Genomic DNA, 22521 nt, shown 5'->3' with positions numbered 1-22521 from the left:
TTTGTCTATTGAATATTCGAGGAACTAGTAAAGGGATAACAATTAGGTTAATATTTTTGTTGGGAATTGCATCTAAAATGTGACTCGGTATTGACAACATTAAAAAAATAATAATTTTTTAAAAGAATTAAATCACCATAAATTATTCATGTATTTTTAGAAAAAAGATGGTGTGCCACCATCTAGATTTGCTCACCTGAATGAAACATGCAAATTAGCATCCATATAAATTAATTAATTGAGAATGAGTGAGTAGGGAATGCATTTGACTCTTAAAGAGAATGTACATTCATTAATCCATTCAGTTTGTATCTTTAGTAAAAGAAGTAAAATGACATTAGGCCATCCACAAATACATTTTAAGAATGATATAAAACAAGAATAGAAAAACATCTCAGTGTTCTACTTCCACACTTGACAATTTTAAATATCTTTTTCTGGGATCATGGATCAGGTTGCCAGAACTCTTGGAATGATATTTGTTGAAGGCTTCTGCCTTCTGATTTGCTTTTAACTACACTTGACAAAATTGTTCGTTATTATATTTTTAAATGTTCTTTAGATATTTTTCTATTGATTTTACATCTAAGATCATGTTGATCATTAAATTTAATGAGACACTTCATAGCAGCAAGGTGGGTTTGTTACTATGCTACACTTCAGACAAATATAGTTTAAGAAAGTAGTGTCCTGTTTTTGTTAGATCAGCTTGTACATGGTTGGTAGAAAATCACTTCCATAATGTATGCTATTATGATGGGTTGCATTCATTTCTTGTGATGGAGATTTTGGAATCAAGAAAAGCACGACATAAATTAAATAGTCTTTAATCCATTATAAATAATTCTCAGTGAGCACTTACTTGTTCATAATTCTTGCGGTGAGCACTGCAAGCTGCAGTGGAAATTGTAGCTCTTTATTTAACCCTATACTACAGGCTAGGTCTGCTACAAACAACTGCAAGGGCCCTGCCAATAACTTGAACTCTAATTAAAAAACCTAACCTCTGCAGGAGCATTTTAGACAATGAATTAGCAAAATCTGGCTGTAAGAACAACCTGACATCTCTATAGATTTGGGTCACCTGTCTGAAGCTTTCAGATTTCCTAAAACACACCCCAGATACTCTCTAAATAATATTCATTTTAACCATCAGGTCTAACCGAGGATCATAAGCAGCTGCACAGCATCAAATGTAGCTATAAAATATGCACATACTGTTATTATCTTTAAAGCCATGCTTACCTCGCAAAATGTTTACACTATGAATTGGAATGAGACACTGTGATTTTTATAGGTCTATTTTTTCTTGTAGTCATCAATATCTGGAGATCTATACATATTTATGAGGCTGATTTTATATACAGAGATGCCTTTGTCTATCAGGTTGCTGAAGACTAGAAAATAGATTTCCTGACTTTTTTCACTTTACTAGGAGTATTGAGCCATGACATGCAAGAAATTGCTAGTGCCTGTAAGCATATGACATCTCATCAGTAAGGAATGTAGTGATGTCTTTGGTGCATGAAAAGAAATTATTTCAAGTTGCAAAGGACCTCCAGGAAAGGGTCAGAAGGTGGGATTCCAAGAAATAAATCATAGGTGTCTATAGGGACTTTCTTTTTTGTTAAAGGAAAGATTAATTACAGACATTAGGTACAACAGAAAGTTGAACTATAGGTGGGCCTGTGTCTGGTGGCTCAAGCAGGGGCAGGAAAGTTGAGACTTCTGACTCTTCCTGTTGCTGCATGTGTGCCTTTGAGAACTTTAACTTTCCATCTATTGTTTGGTAAAGCAGATGCCCTCTACACTTACTATTTTAAAGTACTGTGAATTACTTATGATTTCAGAAAGTCAGTAAAGAAGAAATTTATTTTTTCCTTTTCAAAATGGTTGAATGGAGATTTCATTCCATTTTGCTGAGAGGAAAGTGGTTTTGTACAGGTATTTTTCATATTGTGTTCTATGGAATAATATTCTTCTAAAAGAATTGAGAAAGAAAATACTGACCCAGGTTTAGATTAGTCCTATCTAAAATACCCTACTAAATAGATTCAGTGAAAATCTAATAAAATGAAGACTGAGTGGATATTCTCCCATTGGTTCGAAATGGCACATTGTGAAGCCCTAAAACAGCCCAGGAGTGTACCAGACAAATATGGGCATAACATGTATAATTTAGGGCTTAACAAATAGGGCTTAACATGTATAATTTAGATAATAAAGTACTTTTTACTAATGTGAGATAAATAGTGATTTTCACAGACTTCTGTACATTTAAAATTTGTAGAACTGGAAGGAACTTAAAGAAGTGAAAAAAAGGAGAATTAAATGGCTGAAGGGACGACATAAATCAGGCTTACAGATAAAGAAATCAGAATGAATAGGTTTTCATAAACATTTATGTGTGACTAGTTGAAAGAATAATCTTTCAAGTTTAGATGTTAAGTGCACTGACAATGAAGTTTAAATCCAGACCTAGGGATACAAACTCAAGAGAATGAATCAATGAAACATATCTTGGTACTGTTGTCCTGGAAGTTATTTGACCTTAGTGAACTGTAAGAAACCCATTTCCACAGGTCAGTTGCAATAATTAACTGCATTAAAACATCTTATTTTTGTTTTGATAAATTACTACTGTACCTGAAAAAGAGCTCAATTTATTATAAATTTCTTTATGGAACGGGGTTATGCAAGCACTGCATTCATGCATTCAAAATGCACTCTTGCTATGTTTGATTTATTAAGCATCTATTCTGAGATACTTTAAAATAGATAACATAGAAGAACAATTTCTGCATGCCTAACAATTTGCATGTGACAAAACAATATAGTATGCTATAAATAGGAATCTGTAACAACTATCTGAAGTAATATAGTGCTAATTCAGGTCCAAAAATTTCCAGAAATGCAAGTTTTTGGAAATGCCTTTGTTTGAGACACAGTAGGTATGTTATAGTACATATGTTGTTGTACAGTATATTAAATGTTTTATTCTATACCTACAGAATGAAAATGGAAACCTTGAATCATGCTTTAAATAATAAGTAGTATCTACATTCTGTCTCACCATCATTTCCTAAGTGGGCAGTTCTACACAAAGTTTTATATATTAAAGCTGTCTCAAAGCAATAGAAATGTGGGTTACTGACAACAAAGCCTATGTATGGAAGAGTTGGAGTACCCTGATAACAGTAAATGGAACAATACTCCTCCAGTTGTTAGGGCATACATGAACACCCCAAATTACAAAGGACCACATTCAATAATGGCATATCTTGGATTAGGAAATATTCAATAATATTTAATCGAGTAATAGCTTTCTGTAGACTATCTTAAGTGGTGGACTGAAGCTCATCTACTTCTCCCTTCTCCCAGCTAAATCACTTTCAAGCACTTGGATATTTTTTTTCCACATCCCTAACTCCAATGATGTAGAACTAAAGTGTAGAACACTACCACCCATGTCTTCCCATTAACACTTGCAAGAGTATGTCAGCAAGACATTCTGAAGGCAGATTCAAGCATTCCCTGCCTGCCCTCTGAGTTGTCCAGCTGCTGCCTACTTGCATCAGTGTGGGAACAAGCCCAAGATAATAAATTCTGCTGTTCAGCAGAGCTTAAAGTTTTGGAGCATTTTGGCATAGCAGCCACTGTAATGTGACTACCAGGTTAGGTCTAGCCCACAGATTATTGCTATGAATGTAGGACACAGAAACTAGACTCACTGCAATCAATTTTTTCTATGCAAAATGTATATATTGCAAGCTAGTTATCTATGGTGTCTAAAGGGAATGGAGAGGAAGGAAGACACTCCAGAATGCCTGTGAACCCAGCCTGTAACAGGTGTGCTGATAGGTAACCCTGTAAGCTGATTCTGTTTTCCATTGAAACAACTAGCACAAAGTAGGCATTTTCCTTTTTGAATTCTAATGCTGACATGTTAGATGTCAGCTGCACACTCTAGTCAGAAATCTGATAGTTCCCTAAAATTTGCAAGGGCTTAGGGGATATTCAGCTTCCTAAGAGAAAGATTAGCATTCCTCAAAAGCTTCATTTAGCCACTGAAGATAAGATTTCACTAGCACAGTTCCTTAAATATTTGTGTCGAATTTCAAGGCTAGATGGCTTGCTCTCTGTTCTCCACTGGCTGTAGTGGTTCAATCTTCATCTATGCTAAACAACTAGCTTTATAAAAACCTGTAGTACAGCACCTACAGCTGTATGATATGAATCTCACATTTGGACCAAATGTTGCTCCATTTATATTTGATAAAAAGCCTACCTTGACAGGATGCCCAGAATTCATCTACTATGTAATGAATTCTAAAAAAAAAAAAAAAGAATTCCATTCCAAAATGTATTTGGAAAATGGAAACACCTTTTTCATAAAATGAAATCTGTAGTTGATAATTAACCCAGAGAGTATGAAGTTATACATAATCCAAGTTCTCAGTCTGATCTGTCCTGGCTGTCCTCAGCCTTGCCATCCTGATGATCATACTTAAGTGACTTAAAATTATTGTCTTAGCTGATACTATTACCATGAGGAAACAAAACTAAAATGAATGGTATCCAGAGAAAGACAATGCCTGTGAGACAGAATGTCAGTCCTTTGAGTCAGTGATAGGAGCATTCATCTAGCAAGGGGTAATTCTGTTCCCTTTTGAACATTGTCTGTGCATTTTATCAAACTATGTAACATTGGTCTGGCAGAGAAGAAACAAAAGTCTTCAGTTTCCTGATCAAGTCCTTCAGCTGTGAGTCTTAAGTTTTCCAGAGGACAGGATGGCTGAGAAAAACATTTATGTGAGCCAATCACCTACATTTAAACATATAATATAAATGCTTAAGATGAGAGGATAGGGAACTGAACCAATGTTATAGAGATACCCTGCAGAATGCTAATGATATGCCCCATCAGAGATGTGAGATATAGGTTAAGCAACTGCTTTGATCAATTTATTGTTCTCAGCTGATCCCATTCAACTTCAGTCTCTGCATGTGGTGCACTGGGAACATGGATGACAAACCTAGGTTATGAATTTGGGCAAGTCATCATGTGGAAGTCAAATGCAGTAAGATGATATCCTGGCTTGTATCAGGAATAGTGTGGCCAGCAGGACTAGGGATGTAATTCTCCCCTTATACTCAGCACTGGTGAGGCCTCACCTCAATTACTGTGTCCAGTTCTGGGCCCTTCACATATTGAGGTGCTGGAGTGGGTCCAGAGGAGTGCGATGAGGCTGGTGAAGGGACTAGAGGGAAAGTCTTGTAAGGACAGGCTAAGAGAGCTGGGGTTTTTGTATCCTGGAAAAGAGGAGACTCAGGGGGGACCTTATGACTCCCTACAACTTCTTGAAGGCACACTGTAGTTAGGTGATGGTCAGGCTCTTCTCCAAGGCAACTAGTGACAGGACAAGTGGGCATGGCCTGAAGCTGGGTCAGGGGAGGTTTAGGTTGGATATCAGAAAGCTCTTCCTCATGGAGAGGGTGGTCAGGCATTGGAATGGACTGCCCAGGGAAGTAGTGGAGGTGCCTGGAGGTGCTTAAGAAGAGACTTGATGTGGCACTTAGTGTCATGGCCCAGCTAAGCAGTAGTGTTAGGTCATAGGGTGGACTTGATGATCTCAGAGGTCTTTTCCAGCCTCAGTAATTCTGTGATTCTGTGATATGTTCTCAAGCCTACATGTCTTTTATGGATCTCTCCTTTGGGACCTAATTCTTGTTCAAACCCCATCTTCCTTTCCCAGCTCTGGTAATTCAAACAATTATAAACTGAAAGCAAACTCAATGTTACACCACTTTGAGAAATGTGTAAGCTACCCTTGTTCCAAGGTTCCAGAATAAATAAACAAGAATCTGTGAAGCTGTTAAAACACAGAAAAGCTCCAATTAGTTCAAGATATAATAACAGGAGAAAAAAAGATTATACTTTTACCCTTTTCCTTTCTAAATACAATGTTCTCTAATTTGAACTTTGGTCCAGAAGGTAGAGTTCTTATGACAGTAAATGACAGAAAGGTTCAGCAGGTTATGCCAACAAGCTTCAAAGATCTATTTTAAACCTGAAAAGACAGGAACAATTAAATTTTTTTCTCTCCAGACCATTTTAATGACAGAAAACAAGGCTGGCTGCTTCCGGAAGGATGATATGTTTCTCACTCAGGAAAACATGAGGCTCCAGGATTTTATCCTTTACAAACTCTGAAAAACAGGAAAAAGGACTTTGGTTCCTGATGTGTGAGCAATTTGTATTAATTCACAATCATGACTGACTCATTTGGGAAACATTGTTTTCAGTGTTGAGACCTTGTTGCTGAATAAAAGAGGTAAGGAAGTGGAAGAAAAAATGCCACTTCACACCACTGATCGAGCTTTTCTATTTCTTTTTTCTTAGGTCTCCCTTCCACTGATCAAGAAACACACTACATTTTGGATGTATGTTAATGGAACTATTATCAGGCAATACTGAAGTGCAATTAATGCATTTCACGCCAGGTTGATGTGGTTGCTACAGTTCTTCCAATAGTTGTAGTCAGTCCCCATGGCCATTTTTGGATAATTAAACTGTTGTTTTGACACACAAACCTACAGGACATACTTCAGTTAGAAATGAAGCAGTGCTATTTATTAAGAGTCAAAGAGAGGCTTGAGTGAAAAACCGTACTTTAAATAGGGCTATTACACTTTCCACTCCTGCTCACCCATAGCTTAATAGGTTTTCAAATTATTTTTTTTTTTCAGAATTGTACTTTGCAATCAAAATTTTACTTGCAGCTTCCCCTTCCTTTCCAAAGTGTGATTTTCCCAAGTAAACACTGATACTGAATCATAGAATCAGCCAACCCTTTATCCACTCCCACCGTGGTTACTAGACCATGGCACTGAGTGCCACATCCAGTCTCTTCTTAAAAACCTCCAGGGAATCCACCACCTCCCTGGGCAGCCCATTCCAATGCCTGGTTTTGTGACTTAAATAACTTGCAACTTCAGAAAACAGCTTTTCTAAAAATTTATATGCAGATGAATATGGACAGACTTCCAAACTCCAACTAGGTCTAACCTGGCAGGACTGCTCTCCCCATGGGTAAGAAGCAGTTCAATCTCATAATATTTCTTCTAAAGTCAATATACCAGTTCTGGAAAAAGCTGTGCAATGAACTCACAAACTGGATTTTTTTGTCTCTTAGTGTCGGCTATGAAAATCAAATTAAAAGTTCCTGATGCCTATAGAGAGTCCTTCAGTCTCTGCATTTTACTCTTAAATGTGGGTACAGACAGCTGAACACTTTCCCTGGATAATTTGCTGTGGTAAGTCACTCACTACAGCCCAGTTACACAGTACATGGGCTCTGACTGTGGAATGTCTACAGGGGAATGCTGTAGAATATGCTATGGCCTTCAGGCAACACAGCACACAGCTTTATGTAATTGTACTGAAACTGTGACATGCCAGGAAAATAAATAATTTAATAAAAAGGTCAGCATCCTGCAAAACATCTGGTAAACCATTCTTTGGGTCGCTTAGCAGGATATATTCAGTAAATATGTAGCCAGTCCTTCCTATATCCATTTAAGTACATGGAAAAGCTCCTAGTGACATCAAGGCCAGTTGAAACAAGCCATGCACATCAGTGGTGTAAAACTCTTCTGTGTGCAAGAAGGATAGGTAAAATGAACAGTGTTTATACCTAAGCCTGTATCCTGCACAGTAAAACAAAAGTCTCATTTCTGGTATTCCGTTCTGCCAAGCTGTAAGGAGGTTTTTTGTGCAAAAATCTACACTGTTTGAATAACACTTTCAAATTAGATATGCAATTAGATAAAATATAAGCTATATTAACACTGGAACTGCATTCAGTTAATTAGTTTCTTACCAGAGTATTTTAGGTATTGCAGTAGTATAGTTTTAAGTACCCATGGGCAGTTTTAAGTATCCATGCAATAGTGAAAACTCGTTTAAAATAAAAAAGTATGTCTCATACTCTCATACTCGTGTATATAAAAGTGAGGTAGGGCATAGATCTGCAGAAAACCTGAATGGTTCAGAGAAAGTGCTGCTGTACATTGGAAAAGACATCTTCTTTTGAAACGTATGAATGACAATAGAATTGTCAGAATTCTTGGTAATTTCATTTTGGAAGTGTTGATCTTCTATACTAATTAATCATCACTGGACATTTCAACAGCCAAATACCAGAGACAGGAAAAATTTCATAGACATGGCATCTCAAACCTGATTTTTCAAATTCCTTTTCCGCTTCAATTAAGCAAAGCAGAGAAAAATGCCATCTAACCCCTTAAAACAATGCACAAAACAAGTGTTTTTTCGATATTACATGTCTCAACTGTTTATCAAACATTCCTTAATATCCTAAGGTTTTTGTTAGCCATGACTTGAAAATCCTTATTTCCTCAAAGACTTTACTACATCTGAAATTGTATGTTCAGCACTTTAAATAACTTTAATTTGGTGTAAAGGCTGAGTGTATAGAACTGTATAAACCATTCACAATTGCATAATGGTAGGTCTTTAGATTTCGAATTTAACCATTTTTATTTATTTTACTTTAACTGTAAAGTATATTGGAAATTTTAATCTTGGCAGGTATTTCTAAGACCAACTGTAGCACAGGACTGCTCCTTGTTAACATGGAAGGAGGTCTTGTATAAAGTGCTAATATTCCATGGAAGAGAAAGCTTTTTCTCACATGGAAAACATTTTCAAAACTAGTAACTGAGGTATACAGGTATTCAAAACAAAGCTCTGCTTCTACATATCATCAAAGTATCCAAAGAAGAAGAAAAAAAACCCCAAAAAACCAAAAAAACCCCACAACAAATTGTACAAATGTGGAAACATCAAAAGAGAAAGGAATTGGACTTTATGGTCAGGCGGGGCCTTGGTACCTTACCGTGGTACCTTCACGTGGACACAGCTGACATCTTTAAGTGACATTCTTCTCTGCCTCCATAGATGCAGGTTAATTATGTTATATATTTCACTATATTAGAGGGCTGAGAAAGGCAGGTCTGACTAAGCTTTGTCATATGAATCAGCGTCTGTGTGTAGGGATGTTTTACACAAAGCATCAGCCAAATGTCCTGCTCAGGACTCAGGACTGATTATGACCAAACAGTTTTTCAGTAGGACTGAATGTGCCTGTAAACATATAGTCACTGAAGCATTATCTTACTCCTCAAGTGAATTTTGGTGTATTTCTGGGAGATAGAATACTTACAAATTTCTTTGGTTTCATACAATAGAATTGGTGGTACAGTTTGGCATGAATGTGCAAGTCTTTCATTGTCCCAATTGAAATCCCAATTATTTTTTTTTTTTTTTTTTAACATTATAATTTTAAACTACTGTATCTTGCATTCTTTTTATGTCAACATGCCTTCTGTTCTTCTTAGTTCACACATGAAATAGCTTTCTTTATGCTCTAGACTTTAGTGAGAGATAGACATTTTGAATTAAAATATAAGCAAATTGAAGTAATTCCATTTGTCTTTCATTTAAATGTTAAACATTTCAAAATATCTAACTACACTTAAGTGAATTATAACTAAATATAACTAAATACAAAATAATCTCTCTCTCCCTTTCTTTTATTTGGTGTTTTCCTTCCATATAATTTGACTAAAATTATGTAATCTCCTACAGTTTGAACAGACCAATTAGTAAAGGGCATGAATAAATGCATAGTGCAGACAATATGTACTGAACCATCCTTATTAAATCAAGGGATGAATCTGTTTTTGCTGTTTCTATTGACAGCCCTCTTCCAGCTCACAGCCAGCTGGCAATTAATGGAATCAGATTTAAGACAGGCAATGGGGAAAAAAATCAGCTTCTGTGTAGTCATTCTTACACCAGACATATGTGTGTCTGCTTTACATATGCCTGCACTGTGTGTGCATCTGTATTGGTATTGTATATACACAGATGTCTCATTTTTTCCCTGTGTGCCAGTTCAAAGATATGCACTATATTTCCTAATACTTAGCCACCCAGAAGTATTAGGTCATACTGCCAATTATTCTTAAAGTGACTTTGACCCTGATTTCAATATAGGCAGTCAGATTGCTAGTCAATATACATGCTATATAGATTAATATTTAATCTTTTATCTCTAAAGCAAAAACACAAACAATAAAAAGAGAGCCATGCTCGCGATGTACTGCACTCTGCAACTGAGATGTAAGCTGTACTTTCAATAGTTAGGAGTTAACAGAAGTCAGAAAAAAACCCAAACAAACAAAAAAAACCAACCCAAAACCCAGTGCTAATCTGACAGATTTGATACAATTAATTGTAAAAGTTGTTTGGGGAGGAGATCAAGTAGATAGATTTTTTTTTTTTTTTTTCATTTTTATTGCTTATGGAGAATTATGATTCATAGCCAGGATTTTTTCTGTCGTTCCAGCCGGATTTTCTTGATCAGCATTTCATACCTGTTCTTTTATTTTTCTTTACAGATTACCAGTTACTGATATGGGATTGGAGGGAAAAACCTGTATTCCCTACACAGTATATTAGCCAGGTACCTCAGAATGCAACACACATGGACAGCATACTAAACGAGGGATATAGTCATTAGCAATGCTGGAGAAGATGTGTATCTCAAATTTTCCCCATCTATCTACCTGTAGACCTGGATTAGACAGGTATACGGAAATTAAAACGTAAGACCCAAGGCTCTCCTTTATTTTCACATCCCTGTAGGAAAAGGCAGAAATTAGCTTCTTGCTCCTGGGATGCAACTGCGTGGTGGGGAAGTAAGAGCAGAGGGGAGACTGAGAGCATACATCAGTGGTGAGATGCTCCTTTAGAAATCTTGATCTCGAGTCCTTGTCTGGTCCTCAGCAGCTTCCATATCTTCTCTAAAACTGAAAATAGCATAAACAATGTTCAGATCAGAACCCAAAATAATTCTTATTTTTCTCAAACTTCTTTTCAGTGAATATTATCATCAATAAGCCACAATAGGAAGCTGTATTTTTCTGTCTGGTCTTCCACAGCCCTGCAATTGGATGAGTGCTCTGATCCCTTTTTCCCTCCTCTACTGTTCTTTCTGGAGATAGGCTGTGCCAGCTTGCAGCACATCAGGCTGAAGATGTGGTATTTTAACCTTCCAGTTGCTGGAAATCTGCCATAGCCTTTAAGCCTTTACATGACAGAAGGCACATTCTCCCCTCGTGTTTCTGAATGAAAACGTTGTTTTGTGTTCTTGTGGCCACTGAGCATTAGATTGAGCCTCTGTGAGAATTTCACAGATGAATCTTAAAAGCTCCAGGAAAGCCAAATTCTGAATCCCAAGTAGTTAACTTGGGAAGGCACCATGCCATTAAGGTCTTCTACAATGATACTAACTTGAGGGGTACATAAAGAAAGAATTAATATTTTCTCACTGCAGCCCACTGTAAGAAACACAATGAAATATTTGTATTAAAACATTCTTATTATAATTCTAGTATTTTAATACCCTAATTTACACTGCACTTGACATAAACAATCTGTAAAGATCTTAACTTTAGAGATCTGTGTCCATCACACAAACATTGCCTATGACTTTCTTCTCCTCTAAATAACTGAGACATTATTTTACCAGCAATAAAAGTGAAATGTAAAACAGCAGTTTCTAGTAAAAAAATGCTTTATATTTATGTTTATTTATTTATTTTTCACAAAACTACTCTGCAGCACCATCTAGTGAGAGTGAAAAGGACCACTTACACTATTTCCATGTTTGGAAAACCTCCATATATTTGCAGTCTGCATAGCTCCCTTTAGTCTTTATGCAAGTAAGAGAAGTCAAGCCTCCATGCAGGTACAGTGTATGTGTATATCCTTTGTAATGTCAGCCCTCTTGAAGAGAAAACCTACCCCAGAATAAAAGGTTTTGTTACAGAAGGAGAGATTCTTTGGAAAAGGTGCAATAGAGATGGAAAACATAATATTGTATTCCTTTACTATAAAATATGTGTGACTTTGGAACCAAGGTTCCCAAGCTCATCAAGAGCAGTTAGGAACTTGTGTTGCTAATGACGGAGCAATACAAAATGGAATTTGCTCCAGTAACTGCTATGGTCACACACTGTTCAAAGCAGTGAAGACAATCCTAAGAAGTAATAACTCTGAAGGCATGGTCCCTTGTGAGTGTTAAAGTTTTGGCCAAATAAGGGCATTTTTCTATGCAAATCTTTTATTGGAAGATGGAAAATGGCTCACCTCAGTTCCAAGGAAACAAAAAAAACCCCTACCTGTAATTATCTATGCAGAAAGTTATATAAATAAATAACTAACCTAAATTAAATATTCCATGACCCCATGCCAATGTAACTGTAATGCTGCATCATACCTGAAGTGAATGGTTGTTTTGATGACTGGTACAGCAACTCCCCCTGTGACTACGACATCCACAGGTCCACTTCATCCAGTTTATTTAAGACACATGCAGAGAAATACAATTCCTTTCTTGCAAAGAATGAAAATCCTCCAGGCTTTTTAATGTCAAAGGAAGTCAGATCACTTTAGGTGTTAATAGTCTAAACTGTCTATTTAATCATAGGCTGACTGGTGCCCATTTTTACTTCTGTTTTTAGGAAGACTGATGCAAACACAGGCCTTGGAAAGGAGAGTGACTTTTCTCTTAAATGAATCCAGTACATTTGTACAAATATGAATTGTTTGTTAAGAATAAAATCTTGAATCTTGCAGACAGTCACTTATTCAGAATTCCATCAAAGTATAAGATGATTACAAATATAATAACAATAACAATATAATAATGATAACAATTTACAAGTTTAACTGCTAGGTACTGTAGCCAGCTTACCAAAGACACTGAACAGAAGGTTAAAAACACCAAAGTTTTCAACTCTTTGAATGTAAAAATTAACTATCGATATGCAGATGAAGACACTGGATGTATAGGGAGGTTTAAATACTGAGAATGCCTTGAACATACAAAGTAATACAAGACATTAATTTAGTAAGTCTTGCCAGTCCTTAGCTGAAGAAGCAGCAAGTATCATCAGAAAGTAGTCCTACTTTCTACTGGAGAAGATGGATATATTAAAAAATGAAGTTAATATTCAAAGCTAGATAGTGAAATTTCAATGTTTAAAGCACTGAAAGTAAGATTGGATCAACTTGAAGAAAACTACAGACTGAAGTGTCCTAAAACATAGCCGATGGAAAGAGATCAAATATCATGTATTTTCCATTTACACAGTGGATGCAAGTGTAATAGGAATACTGTATATTTAACAACATACTTGGCTAGAAGGTTAATCAGAAAGCATAACTGGGATGCTGTCATGAAATGAACAGGAAGCCTTGATATTAGAGACTATTTTACATTCAGTGTCATTGGAGATTTTAATTTAAAACTGGAAATGACAAATCACACAGTATGCTAAACATAGAAGAAGTCAGGAACAGGGGCAATATTTATTACAGAAAACCACTGGAATAAAATGAGAGCCAATATAGGCAGATGTACTATGTGCAAAGAAGAAAGAAATGATTAAGTGTCACATCTTGCCAGGCAGTGTATTGAACTTCACTGCAGATGCAGGTTCTTTGTGTCTCTCAGGATCAGTCCTTAAAGGAACATAAAAGAAAACACTGACTCGGTTGGAAACAGATGAATGGTGGTAGGTCACAGTCTGTGACAGACTGACCATGACCAACAAATACAATGATATCAATAAAAAGTATGGTGCATTTAAGATTAAGAGTGACCTGAGTAAAGCAAGCCAAGTAATTACCCTGCTCTGTTCACAGCTGACTTTCCTTTAGGTGGATTTCAGTGGAGGATATTGTATTTGAAAACACAGTTATAGGAAAGAAGGTTGATAAGAAATACCAGCACATACATTGCTTTTTGCCACTTTTGTGATAGTAAGTAACACTTCTGAGCCCATCCCCACAGATGTGAGTGAGTAGAATTATATTTGAACATTAAACACTCCTCTAAGCAGGTGTGGATGGTAAAGTTTGAAGCTCAGAAAGCTATAGTTATGAGGGATGGCTGAAAGAACTGTTCTGAAGACAAGGAAGTCCTATGATAGGGTAACAGCTGTATTCAAGAAGAAGGAAGGATATCTAACAAATAGTCTATTATAGTCTATATTTACAGGATTTTTGGGCTTGTTTTGTTTTGTTTTTTTCCTTCTGTATGTTGTCTGGATTCATTGTACTCCTTTAAGAAAATCCTTTGATGGAAAAAGTGTGTTTAGTAAAAAGTTATTGAGGCTGTAGCATGTGCTCCCAGATGTGATGTGTTCTGTGTGTGATATAGTGAGGGAAGCAGGGAAAGAGCAGTACAGGCTCCAGCCACATAAAACTGTTTGTAGCTCTGCTGTTGGTCTTGGATTTTCCTTGGATTATTTTATTCTTTCATATTATTTGTGCTAAATTAGACAGCAGGGTTACTCAGGACTCAATCCAGCATAATCAGGCTGACATTCATATATGTTTAGTGGTTTTGAAGTGTAAAATGGTGTTAGGAGAGCACTATAGTTTAACCCAAATCAAAACCTGGTGATTAAGCCACTTCCATTGTCTTTTCTCCTTCCTGCATACACACATATGCTTCACAGAGAGGAATTAAACTACCCTTAGAATATAAAAATTTTCTTGATATTTGGATATTTTTTAATAATAGAGCAAAATTCTTTTATCCAAGAGTTTTAGCAGTCATTTATGTACCCAAAAAATGAAATTTGAATCTACTTTTATGATCAGATGAAATATAATGCAGAATTAATGCATCAATTCTCTATGTTAGAATTGAATGAGCAGAGATTTAAAAATGAATACCTAAATTTAGACTTGTAAGCTACATTCAAAAGGCTCAGAATCCTTTACTCAGTCATTTCTGGAAATCTTGCTTAGAAATTCTGAACAGAATACAAAAATTATAACAACTTAAAAGATAAAGGACACAGAAGAGCAACAATGGTATCAAGCAATAAGACAGATGTCCCACAGGGGAAAAAAAAAACTGAGATTTTTTATTGCAATTTTATTTTTCCTCAATATTGAGAGGATGAGTGATCCCTGGCCTGGGTTCAATAAGCAGATGATCTGCTTGCAGCTCTCAGAAGCCCAAAGGAAAAAAGCTGCCAAGTAGAGTTTCAAATTTTAGAAAGAAGTCAAGAAAAGTGAGAAGTGGAGAAAGAGAAGATAAATTAATGAAATATTTGCCTGGAGAACACATCAATTCACAGTTTACTTTTAACAACAAAAACACCAGCTCTTTTTCCTGTACATACTATATTTTTAGAGAAAAGATGAGATTATGTTAGTTCAACATCCGAAGCTTTGTTTCATTGATGGTGTTCAGGAACTCTGTCTCATGACATGAAAGTTGTTCCCAGGAAGATGGGGTGTTTGAAGTTAAGCAGGAGCCCAGACAGAACTGCCGAGATGGAGGAGTCCTGGGACTTTTAAAAGGACAGGGAAACAACAGAGCATAGATGGATCTCTTATTAAGAAAGGTAACAAATAGCCAAGAGCAGGTCTCCAAAAGGTCTGATACAGTCACCAATACGTTCTCTCCTTGCCAAATTCACCGCAGTCTGTTTGGGGTTTTTTGTTTGGTTGGTTGTGGTTTTTTTTTAAAAAAAATACTTCAAAAAAGGGATGGTGGGAGTTAAGAGGCAAAAGCTTGCAACCGCCTGCAGCTGTAAACCCTCTCTCACCTTGGTGAATTTGAAAGTCACTGCATATGACTTTCAGTCTTTTATCAAATGTGGTGGTGAGTTATTGATGGCTCTACATTTAATACATACTAAAAAGAAAATATTCGGTATTCTTAAAGCAGGCTCAGTAGGACAAGGGATGAGAGAAACATCACTGATAATTGAATAAGAAAGTGATATTAATGGGATCAGCTGCTGGATTAAATGTCAGTGAAAGAAAGAAGAGTAGTACTTCCAGGATAGAACTTTATTTTAAAATTAAATTAGTATTTTAAACTCCAGCTAGAAGAATGCACTAATAGGCTAGTGTAGTTAATGTATAAAAATCTTGAATATTTGTTTTCTGCATAGAAAAATAAAAAAAAAATCTCAGTATTAACAATAATTCTTGATTTAATCAGTATTGAAAAATAATTGTTTTAAAATATTTCCAGAAGCTTCCAAAATTCTAGAGATGTTTTGGTGTTCAGATTCATAAGGGGTAGCTTAACAGAACAAGGAGATACAGTTTTTAAAATATGAAAATGAAAATACCCATGATAAACATTCTTCAGGGACAACAACTAGCAAAATATTGCTTACTTTCAGCTTGTTTTCCCTTCTTCATTGATTGTCAATGCCGTGTGTTCACAATCTATGAAATGACCCTATGTTTATTTCTATATCCTTCAAACTAGGCACTGTCTAGTCTGCTGCAAATTCCTGATTGAAACAAAATAAGCCTTGAAGATAATTATGGTCAAAGACTTGCTACTCTGTTTTCAAATTCCTGAAATATTTTTGATGGATCTGGATTTGCCATTTTCCTTCCATATTTACTGTAGAGAAACAGCACAGAGACTGAAGGCAGTAGTTACTAAAAGGAAGGTGGGAAACTAGGATGGTTTGCTTTCCTGATCTGATCTTGCCTTAAACCTAGGCAGCTATTTAAGGACATGAATTAGGACCATCTTCTTTAGGACCTAAGACAGCACTTGGAAGGAATTTAGCCTTTTAAGTCAAGAAGCCTTTTCTCACATGATGCATGGCTGTTGAGGTGTTTCTGTTGAGGTGTATGTCTGTATTCAACTAGCACTTCAATTTAAGATTGCAGAAGACATCTGGTAGGAGGCATGCATTCTAGCTTCCTAGTAAGGGGGATACAGGTGTATGAACCCTTTAATTGAGAATGAGGTGGAACTCAAATCTCCCTGTTTCTGTAATGAGTAGATGGACACCTGTCTACTATGGAAATCTTGGGCACTATTTCCAATAACTTCTCTTTCTCAGGCTGTGTTATAAGTTCAAGGTTTTTTTTGTTTTTTTGTTTTTTTTTTTTTTCCAAATCAGAAACAAACGCAGCAACAGGATTTCTTCTGATACCCAAGTTAGATGGAAATGACCAGTGCACAGCTCTGAATCAGTCACATACACTTCAGGCAAGCAGAAGATGGGTTGCTTCCCCTGTGTCTGTCACAACTTATTGTGCATGTGTAAGTAGATTTTTACTCGATATATTGGATCATATTTTAGAAATAACATATCTAATTATCTAGACTGAAGTAAAATCTTTACTTTATTCTGTTCAGTAAACCAGTAAACATAGTAATATTGCCTGGATGTCCTTTCTGGCCTGTTTGGAACAAACTAAGAATGTCTGAATATAAGAAGACCAACTCCCTAGAGTGATCTTGCCACAGCTCTCATAGAGGCAGTGCTGAGAATGTGCCAGGTGATACTCCAGTAAACTCCTGATTGAAGAAAATAATAATGAAACAGCTTCCTAAAATACTCTTACTATTTCTGTATTTCAGTCTGGACTGATGAAAGAGGTTCCTCTAGTCTACTCTAATGTGGTGTCAAGCATTGTTTCTTTCTGCTTCCTCAGCTGGCTCCCTGCTAAGATACAATGCCTGAATGTACACAAGTCAGGTTGCTGGTGGGACCACTGGCTGTGCCATAGGAATGTGGAGGGCTGTGGATCACCCCATTGAGAGCAGGGTGTACTTGTCATGGGTTGTAACCTGTCAGTGGCACAAGCAGCTTCAGGCTGTTGTTGCAGGGACAACTCCAATAGCAATGTCTGATCAAGTGCATGCAACACCAGTCTAATCCCATTTTGTGAGATCAGAAGGCTGTGTGATCACACAATGAATTTGACCTGGTACATTTGGAAAGCAGTTCTATTTTGTACTGATATTGATCAGATTAATCAGCTCATTGAGTTCACAGATACTGCAGACTTAAAAATGTAATGTGTATAAGGTGTTGTGATGATGAGATGAACAGAGCAAGATCAAGAGCAGCAGGTGGTGAGGGAGGTTCACTCTGACCTAAATTGTGCTTCTCCTGAATGTGACTGAAATTAACCAGATAGCCAGTTTGTTAGAATGATAGCTTCAGAGTATTTAGCAGGGTTTTTTTCCCTTCTCATTCTTGACTAAACTAATTTTCTCTCCTGCACTGCCTGTAACTTATAGTTCCCTCCGTGAGCCAGCTGAACTTATGAATGAAGAAAAAAGCTAATGCAGCAAAAAGATTTAATAATAACGAGTACCAAAGCCCAGAAGATAGAAGCTGGAACTGCATAAAGAGTTGGAGCTACACTGCTAGAACAGAGGCTTCAAACAATAAAGAGTAGAACAGCTCTGTGGTGAGATGATGTGCCAGCAAAGATACCACACCTGCTCCATGAGCCAGTGTCTTGCCTGATATTAAGGTGTTTGTAACAGGACTATAATACTAAGAAGTGGCATGTCATGACAATGAAACTAAAATTTATCTTTCTCATAAACTAGAATATAGGCTAAATATATACTGGAAACAAATAGGGCATGAGCAATAATTTCAAGGGCAACTAGGCCTTATCTGAGGAAGTTTTGCAAGAATTTACTTATTTCCACTTACATTTAAAAACATTGTGACCTGTAATCTTTTGTCAACCGTTTGCAAAACCACAGTTCCTAGAAGTAATCATCTGCCTTTGTACAGAAAAAAAGTAATCAGGTATGGGAGCTGTGCCCACTTTCCAACTGAGTCCTCATCATTTCTCTTAGTCCTTTTCCAGACTGGGAGGAAAATGTCCCTGTATACTTCTGTGTCCTGGGGATTTGAGATTTGTTTTATTTTATTTTCACTGAGAGAGATACTTTTCCCAGTTTGCTGAACATGCATTCTCTCCTCTTGTACCAGCATTTTGGAATGTAAATGCTAACACAGCTTGCAGAAAATTCACTGCAAAAAATGACAAATAATCAGAGACACCTGGCTTTAAAAGAATCTCCCAACCAAATATTGTATTTCCTAGTAGTACAACTGAACCTAACAAAACTAAAACAGGCAATAAAAATAACAATTCACAAAGCACACATATTTAACCTTCATTCCTAATAATAGCAATAATTAAGGGATGTTGACAAGCACTCATTTGACAGTGAGGCTGGGGAGGCATGTCTTTCCTGACACAGTGGGATATAACATTAAATTGTAACAATGCTGGCAGCCTCCCAGAGGATGGAATCAAAGCAGGTGGTAACCCAGTTCAGCAGCAGTGGAAAATAGGTGACTGCATGTTGGCTTTAAATTACAGTGCACAGACTGTATTAAGAATAGAGTATAATTTATGTGATATATGTAGTGTAACTCTTGAAGTCCCCTCGTTTGTTTTCTTCGTAAAATATGTGGCATTTATTTCTCTGGGATCTTTTCTCTCGGAAAGAGAGAAAGAAGGCCTATAACAAGTAACATGTTAATTAGAATGGTAGGCACATTCACAGCACTAAATAACTAACTTTTATTTACCTGGAGTCTAAACATAGAGTGCTGTAAATGGAATTTCAGTGCAAATGATGGCAATGGAATTAGAAAACCATTGTTGACCACAATAAATCATTAGCTATCTAGTCAGAACATTTTATGCTTTCACAGAGTGCAAGGTGTGTTTGTAGCTGAAATGAGAGCCCTAAACCCAGCACCCCACAGATGGAAAAACTCCAGAAGTAAGTATACCTATGGCAAATGCTCCACCTTCAGGGCAAAACAGAGATGAAGTATTGTGCAAACATTAATAGCCTGTGAGAAAATAAAAAGAGGAGGCAATTACAAGAAGAGTGGTTGAAGGCATAGCATTTAAAAACCCCCTTTGCTTCATTGATTGCCTTGTCTGGCTCACCAAGTACTAGGTGGGATATTGTACTCATAGCTAACCAGAGTAAGAGTGGAGAGAACAAAACTAAGAGCTCTGATTCTGTTGATGATAACTTTCCTGTAAGTGTAGGTCATTCTAAAACATTTCATCACCTGACTTTGAAAAAGTGCTGCAAAAGCAACCAGAAAAACATCCAAATAATTTTGAATTTTTTATTTTTACCCATTGTGGTGTCTACTACAGACTCCATATGGGCGTGCTCATTGAATGTACTTAGCTGTGTAAGGACACTTTATTTTCCAAAGGTGCTGCATGGCATATTGATATTCCTAGTTTTTACTCTATCATAATCAGTCTATTTTATTTTGAATTACTAACATCTGGAATAATAAAAAATCTTTACTTTTAGTGTTACAATACCATATGGCAAGAAAATGTACAACTAAAATTTTTTATTCAGATTTTGAAAAATATTTTATTTTAAATGATGTAATATTATGTATGTAGAAGAAAAACTTAGTAATACAAATATGTATTATGCATTTAAATTGTACATTTGCTTTGTGTTCTTTTCCTCACAAACAAGTATGATCCAGGATTTAGATGAATTAAATGTAATAAGGAAGAAGTAAACTTGGTATGATAAGCATTTTTTGGATCACATTTTACAGATGCTCTCAACTTGTACACTAGTTTATCTGCCATAACTCACACAATCTTTTTCTTGTATGCTTTCTTCCCAGAAAAGCGTGTTGCTGTTGCTTCAGCTGCTCAGAGACCTGTGCTGTTTAGGAACTCAAAAGATTTGGCTTGAACATTGCATTAAATCAAGCACTGCCTGCAAGGCTTCCTTGAAGTGCTTCTTGGACAGCCACACTTCCTTTTCCTGTGCAGCAGTTCACTATATAGGAGTTACTTAAGAATTCAGGAATCGTATGTGTTATTTTCAGCTGTATACTGCTCGAGAAACAAAACAAAATGAAAAGATGCATTGGTTGTAATGCACACATTCTGACATCTGGGAATTAATGTTCTGCCAGTAAGTGGGTACAGCATATCCTGTCTGTCAAATTTCAATTCCCTTTGTCCCCAGAGAGCAATAAATCAGCCACATGTTAGCCACTTGAGCCATCTAACTGAACTGGCAGATTCTATGCTAAGTTAATCTTTCAGAATCCAATCAAGCAGCAAATGTCTGCATATATCTGTGGTTTAAAATTTAATGAACATGATCACCTTTGATGTGTTTTGGGGTTTGTTTGTTCGTATTTCAGTAAGGGGAAAAAGCACAGTGACTGTATGAAATTAAATAAAAATTACTGCAATTTTTTCTTCTTTCAGTCTGCAGAAATGAAATCTAGCCACTTCCTTGGAGTTTCATAAAAATTACCTGTGCGTGATTATTTTACTGTTATCAAATGTAATTTTCAGTTACATAAAGAAATGTCTTCGGTCACAAATCCCACCCTGAAAACTCTCAGAATGAAAAAAAAAGCCTCAACATTTACTTTTCAGCATTGAAGCTTCTGTCCAGAAAGAAGTCCTTGCGATCACCTAGGTGCAGTCATGCACATCATTTAAATGTAACCACTGATTTGCTATGTACTTACACATTGGTGGATTCATTCACTGAGGAATTCCCATATTTAAAGAACAGCTTTGGGAACAATTAAAAGAACTCATCTTTAACATGCAGACTGCTAACACACCCAGAGAGATACTTTAGGCTCAAATCTAACTCAGCTTGCATGGGTGAGCAAAAGAAGTTAATAATTATACTGGTATAAAACTGGTGCAGTTAAGATGACCATTAAGAACTTCATTTCCCTTTTGCCCTGCTAAAGCTTCATATTATGTCTATAGTTGTTTGTTTTCTCCTTTTTTTTTGTACATCACCTTGCAGTCACTGTGCCTTGGTTATTTTAACAGTTTTGTTAAATTTGGGATACTTTGGGATAATATATCCTATTTCAAGTGATGATTTGATGCCTGCATCAATGTTACTTGTGTACTGTATCACATGGATAGCAATAATAATTTTTTCTCAGTCTGAGATCAGCAAATTCTAGCACCTGTAAAATATAGGTGGATCCTAGGTACATCTTACCAGAGCAAGAATTTTCGATAAATTATACTGATTAAATGGAAGAAATCAGTCCTAAAAAAGTTTTATGCACTTCCAGAACTTGTTATTTAATTTACTATTTTATAATGAGAATTATATAGTATTTTGTTGGAATTTCCCTTTGCTTTTGAACAATGCATGAGGTTATGTTATTGTAGTTACAATGTTCAACAGCAAGCAGTTCCTGAATAATATTGTGCTATTCAAACATCTCATACAAACTTGTTGTTACCTTTTTAACAGGGCAATTTACAACTCATTTGTGAGTAATTTTAATGTTTGACCAGCATCCTCAGTTCCGTTTTCCTCTTCTGACTCATAGATTTGATGACCTGTATAAGGAGAAATTGTTTCCATAGTCCATGCTTTTCGTGCTTTCTTTCTTTCTTCAATGTTGACATCCACAGAATCTGTTAAAAAATAATAATAATAAAAAAAAAACAAACCAAAAAACCCAAAAAACAGGAAAGAAAACTCTTCCTTTCTCTCCATTACAGCTGCAGGAGACAACAGAAAAAAAACACCTGAGAAATATCTAGCTCATTTT

General features: G+C 36.3%; 1 long non-coding RNA gene across 1 annotated transcript in view; it reads right to left on the bottom strand.

The window, feature by feature from the left end:
* LOC139791507 (uncharacterized) overlaps nucleotides 1-22521 on the bottom strand; it is a 363104-nt gene that overhangs the window by 176095 nt on the left and 164488 nt on the right. The window lies entirely within an intron of this gene.

This window comes from Heliangelus exortis, chromosome 1 (assembly GCF_036169615.1).
Source record: "Heliangelus exortis chromosome 1, bHelExo1.hap1, whole genome shotgun sequence".
Taxonomy (NCBI): Eukaryota; Metazoa; Chordata; class Aves; order Apodiformes; family Trochilidae; genus Heliangelus; species Heliangelus exortis.
This window is presented reverse-complemented; position numbering and strand designations above follow the sequence as displayed.